Consider the following 6,657-nt stretch of genomic DNA (forward strand, 5'->3'; position numbering starts at 1 on the left):
TGAGAAATCGTGGCAGTCTGGTGAAGTTCCCACTGACTGGAAAAAAGGGAACATAACTCCAATATTCAAAAAAGGAAACAAAGAAGACCCGGGAAACTACAGGCCGGTCAGTCTCACCTCTGTGCCTGGCAAGATCATGGAGCAGATCCTCCTGAAATCCTTGCTAAGGCACATGGAGAATAAAGAAGTGATTGGAAACAGCCAACATGGCTTCACCAAGGGCAAATCGTGCCTGACAAATTTGGTGGCCTTTTACAATACTGCCACAGACTTGGTAGACAAGGGCAGAGCGACTGACGTCATTTACCTGGACTTATGCAAAGCATTTGACACTGTCCCGCACGACATCCTGGTCTCAAAATTGGAAACTCATGGATTTGATGGATGGACCACTCAGTGGATAAGGAACTGGCTGGAAGGCCGCATCCAAAGGGTTACAATCAATGGCTCAATGTCCAGGTGGCGGCCAGTAACGAGTGGTGTTCCGCAGGGGTCGGTACTGGGACCAGTACTATTTAACATCTTTGTCAGTGACATGGACAGTGGGATAGAGTGCACCCTCAGCAAGTTTGCTGATGACACCAAGCTCGGTGGCGCAGTTGACACGCTGGAGGGAAGGGATGCCATCCAGAGGGACCTAGACAGGCTGGAGAGGTGGGCTTATGCAAATTGCATGAAGTTCAACCAAGCCAAGTGCAGGGTCCTGCACCTGGGACGTGGCAACCCCAGGCACAAATACAAGTTGGGTGGAGAATGGCTGGAGAGCAGCCCCGAGGAGAAGGACTTGGGAGTGCTTATGGATGAGAAGCTCAACATGAGCAGGCAGTGTGCACTGGCAGCCCAGAGAGCCAACCGTGTCCTGGGCTGCATCAGGAGAAGTGTGGCCAGCAGGTCTCGCGAGGTGATTCTGCCCCTCTACTCTGCGCTCGTGAGACCCCTCCTGGAGTACTGTGTCCAGCTTTGGAGTCCTCAACACAGAAGGGACATGGACTTGTTGGAACGGGTCCAGCGGAGGGCCACGAAGATGATCAGAGGGATGGAGCACCTCTCCTATGAGGACAGACTGAGAGAGCTGGGGTTGTTCAGCCTGGAGAAGAGAAGGCTCCGGGGAGACCTTATAACAGCCTATCAATACCTGAAGGGAGCCTACAGAAGAGCTGAAGAGGGACTCTTTGTCAGGAAGAGTGGTGACAGGACAAGGGGCAATGGTTTTAAATTGGAAGAGAAGAGATTTAGATTAGATATAAGGAAGAAATTCTTTACAGTGAGGGTGGTGAGGCACTGGAACAGGTTGCCCAGGGAAGTTGTGGATGCCCCATCCCTGGAAGTGTTCAAGGCCAGGCTGGATGGGGCTTTGAGCAACCTGCTCTAGTGAGAGGTGTCCCTGCCCATGGCAGGGGGGTTGGAACTAGATGATCTTTAAGGTCCTTTCCAACTCTAGCCATTCTATGATTCTATACTTTCCTACCTTTCTATATGGCTACAACTCCACTTTAAACAAGTCTTGCTGGACCCACTCTTTTGACAGATACAGCCAGATACCACCCAGCTCTGGATCAAGAACATAAGGCGGGAGGGAGGAAAGGATCAACCACAAAAATCCCTGGAAATAATTTTATACCCTTCCTGAATCCCGGTGGGAATCCCATGTCCCTGCTTCGCTGCCTGCCAAGAGAAAGGAGGTGCCAAAGTGAAGCCAGGCAGCAGCACCGTAGCCATCAGGGCTAGGAGAGGCAAGTCCCACACCAGTTTTCTACAGAGGTGGATGCAAGAAGGAGCAATGAATGGATCTAGTAGCTTCCATTTTCCCACTGGGCCACGAGTCACCCAGCAGAGCTGATAGGAAACTCCAAGAGGCTGCAGAGGGTCTCAATCCAGTGTTCATTCATTTCAGCAGCAGCCTGTGGCTGTTACAAGTCAAATACATTTTATGGAGCCTCAGGAGAATTTTTAAAAGGAATAAAATCCATAAGCTAATCAATCTGCCCAAACTCTGGGTTTTTTTCAGACCCTAGTCCCTTCTTTCAGAAGGCTCCTTCTGAAAATCTCTCTTGCCTGCTTTCCACAATCTACTGCAGATATGAAATTTATTTATTTTTACCAGAGCAGTATCAACTACAAGAGTTTTTGCTATCAGATCATTTTTTATGGACAAGGTAGTAGAGCTGTCAACAAGAACAGATGTGTGGGAGGGTTGAAGAAAAGGCCAAGCACCTAATGCAAGAAATATTTAGGTCCTTACCCATGAGTAAAACCTGAAATCTCCTTGACACTTCACAGGCAGTGCTGCTCACAAGAAGCTGTGTGCATCCCGAATAGAGCAAAGGGCTTTGGAAGGCTGGTGGGAGAATCACACAGCCACAGTAACTGCTGGCTACTTTTGTTTCACACGCACGCACTCAAAATGGGGATGGGAAGGGCATCTGAAAAACCGCAAAACTGCTGCTGCTACTGTTGCCAGTCTCATTAATTAAACCACATCTCCTTTAAAAAAAAAAAAAAAAAAGGAACAGAAATGCCATTTGCCAACATTGTCATTCCTTGCTGCCCTGTAAATAAACATAGCATCTATTTGTCACCATGGAAACAACTTACATGGCCCAAAGTATGCAAAGGAGAGGTATTTGAGAAACTCAGAAGTCTGAGGGAATAAGGAAGTATCTAACCTAGCGCTTTACGTTGTGTCCCTCCTGTAAGTATTCACACTTTGATATCTTTTTTCTAACATACACACATATTTATTTTAGAAAGAGCAGAATGTATCTTAGAGACAAAGCTTAAACATTTGCTTAACACGCTGCTTCTACTGTGCCCAGCACTTTCTCCCTCTCTCCTGCCAGGGGCAGATTTGTAAACAACGACCTCATTTGTACATCTAAAAGTCCCTTGTTTCTGCAGGGACACTGCATACTTTCTTCTCATTTTATGCATCAAAGTTAGAAAGACATTGCCACGAGCAACACAATGTATTGATTTACATCTACAAAGTTCTTCTGCCCATGTTGCGTAGGCAGTCACCTGGAGATGGGACAAGCGTGTCCTGTCCTTCCTGGAGGACAGCAGTGCCACTGATAAGGACCTGCCCGCTTTGCCTGCTCAGAGACAGATGTCCTCTGAGGTGGCACCATGCTAGCACCCCTAATCCTCATAGAGACATGGCTTTCGTTTACACAATATGTAAGTTACTTAGTACCTGGACACCTCCTTTTGTGCTTCCCCTATAGCAGCTGCAGCATGATGAAGATGAAAACACTCTCTTCTCCTGGAGTTTTTTATCATAAGGTTTATGTAAACCTGCAGACATTGGAAGAACACCAAGGTGCATGTGAAAAGACATTTTTGTTTCTACGTATCTAAAGAGCTATAGACTTGGGAAGGTGTATCCTCCTGATAATCCACACCACCTCCTGGGACAAAGGAAACCAGGAGAGAAAACATTTGTATTTATGAGTACCTCTAGACAGAGCAACTTGTTACCTGTCAGCTATCCTAGCCATGTGCTAGGTACTGCCTCACAGGAAGCCGGCATCACAAAACGTCCCTGTAAGCGGTACCTTGTACATTTAATTTGGAAGCATTTGTGGCCCCCTGTAAAGAAGAGAGCCCAGCTCAGGACTTTGGCAGTCAACAAGCAGGCTGATTGCAAATAGCATTTGCATTTCTACCTAAAGTCCAGCTCCAGGACTCAATGGAGGTGTGAGGTCTGAGCTGCTGAGGCTGTACAGGTATGAACAGAAAGCAGGAACCCAGCTTTAAAATGAAAGTGGGGAGCAAAGAGGGATTTGAGATATAGAGAGGGTATTTGAGACCTAGAAGGACATTATGGTGGGATCACTCCATGAAAACACAGTGATTGGGTTTCAAACAGGGGCAGAGAAGAGGTTAACAGCTGGAAAAGGAGTGACATTAAACCCAGCTGCATCATCTGGGAAATATGGTATGCAATAGGAAAGGTATCCAGCAATTACATTCAAAATTATGTTTTATGTTTGATTTATTTGTGATTTTTGTTTACAGTCTTGTGCCTGACTCAAAGTTTGACTTTAAATCTTAAGCAAAGCAAATAGGTGTATTTAAGACTTTAAGACTTTTTGTATTTAAGATTTTAATCCTAAAGAGGCCTCCAAATCAAGCTCTTCTGCTAGCACAAGTGGGAGGGAGAAAACATGTACTATCTTCTGTCAGCTTCTTTTGAATTAATGAAATCCCTCAAATGCTTTTGCCCATTCTTCTTGTGTTTCCCAATGGAAAAAGTAAAGGTGTGTATACCTCGTGCATACTTCAACTGGATGTGCCCAAAAACATTCTGATACAAACAAGAACCATGATTCTTTCTTTCCCTCTCATCTTCCTGACATCGTACCCTCTCCATTAATGCATCTCTTTATCTTTCCACAGATGGACACCTCTAACCTGCTTTTATTTCTGTCACATTGCTTTTCCTCTCTTTCTTTAGCAGCATAATTTCTTCTTCTCATGTAAAGTAACTTTTGCCTTTCACCCACTTTCTTCCTTCTAGACTTGAGACTCTGCTCATAACAATCTACAACTGTGTAACTATCCACCACTTTTAGTTAAGTAGTCTTGATCTATTCAATGTGAGAAAATAATTTGTCTACACCAATTTCTCCATTACCAAGCTTCATCTATTGCTTTTCTTCTTATGCCTTTGACACAGCTGATAGTATATGACCTAGTAATGTCTTTCCAACCCTTAACAATTATTTTTTTCCCAAAATACCATGGGTGGACAAAAGTTCCCCCTCTGATACATTTTTTAATATATTTCCCCACATCCTTCCTTTATTTAGGAAAAAGTGCATAAATCAAAATAAATAATGGGATCCCAGGGCATTGGCAATGGAAAAAATAGAAAAGACACAAACGTGTGTAGGTTGGTTTATTTTTGCATTGCCTTTCATTTTGGGAAAAAAACTCTTTTGACTTGTAAAAAAATCCCCTTCCCTCCTACAGGTTGCAAATAGAAAAATGGCGCTTTTTTCCCATATAATTTCTTGCTGATACGTGCACACCTGGAAAGTCAGAGGTAGTACCGCTGAGATGCAACTATGCTGACTGACCTTCGGCAAAAATCTGGTGCAGCTTTTGCTTTCACTGTACTCGATTTCCCAAAGTACTCTTGGCCTCTCACTTTCAGGAACATTAAAATTCATTGAGTTTAACTATTTTTTTTTATTAAAAAAGGAAAAATGGCACACTTTTTTAGCCTGTGATTAGGAAGTACTCGTTTATTTATAGAACCATTTGTTGCCTAAAAGCATTTCTTTTACATAATTGCTTCCTCAGACTGTTTGCTTATGTCGATCAGAAAACGTATTTTGGAAGATTAGGTCATTTGTACTTGTGCAAATCTGAGCAATAATTCAAATAAAGCACGGTCAGTTTAAATGAATACCATATCTAGCACAGGGATAAACCTATTAAATTAGCATCACTGAACGTAAGACTGCTGATCAGGTACTTACAGTGGAAAATGTCAAATGAAGATACTTTCTATTTACTAATTTATGTCGATGCCACAAAGATGAGATGAAATTCTCTTTAAAGTTGAAAGGTGGTTAGTACATATCAGAAGGTCAAATAGGAATTGATTTCCAGTTGGCAGTAAGTTAATGCTACTTCTATCAGTCATTGTAAATAGCTAATAGTGGAATGGTTTTTTTTAAAAAACAAAACAAAACCAAAAACCCAAGAGTGGTAAACAACCCATCCAGCTGACCAAAGGAGCTGGGTTGATCTCACTGTTGCATTTTAAGAATATGAAACAGAGCAATTACATATGTAGTATCTACTATTTGGGTTTTGAAGCAATGTGATAATTCTGTCTGTAATATTGGAGTTTCAATCATTCATGGGCAAAAGCATTATTTCAGATGTCTACCTCAGGCCTGCAAACTTTACACAGGTGCTTAACTTCACACGTGAGAGTAGTTCCACTGAATGCAGAGCTGTACTCCTGCCCATGGAGGTCAAACTGTTCTTTTATTTCTAGCAGTCAGAATTTGTTGATAATCATTACACTGGATGAGTGATTTTTAGGTTGTTTGCAAAACATTTTTGTTAAAAATTTAGGTAACCAAATTGCACAGTGTTGTCTTTTTTTCTCCTGTGGATGACTGAAATGGGAACTTATTTAATGAAATTACATACATCCTTTGTGTTTCAGGAAAATACAGAAGTATATGCTTCAGCTAAAGAATGTACTCAAAGGCTTTGCTGAATGAAGCCCCCATGAATAATACAGGAGAGCTGCACGATGGTCATTTTGATAAACATTCTGCTAAATGCTAAAACTGGAATATTTCAGAATTTTTCAATATGCACAGAAATCCTCCTGAACAGCTGAAGGCACTGACCAGCAGGAAGCCCAGGAACAAGAACGAGCAGACGTGGGGACCAGCTGCATGAAGAGCCTTCTATTATGTTTCTCACCCCTCGAAACCTTTGGGGGTGTGATGTGGGGAGGAGATTCGGCACATTTGCAGTAGGTATGTTTGTGAAGTCATGAATCCTGTGGTAAACTGACAAGACTCGAGTTCCTCAGTCCCTGAGGTAACGGGAAGGAACAAGCAAAGATGTAAAGCCACAGATCAGGTTGCTGCTTCTGTTTATAAGACACTTGTAAGCATATTTTAT

Source organism: Numenius arquata, chromosome 7, assembly GCF_964106895.1.
Source record: "Numenius arquata chromosome 7, bNumArq3.hap1.1, whole genome shotgun sequence".
NCBI lineage: Eukaryota > Metazoa > Chordata > Aves > Charadriiformes > Scolopacidae > Numenius > Numenius arquata.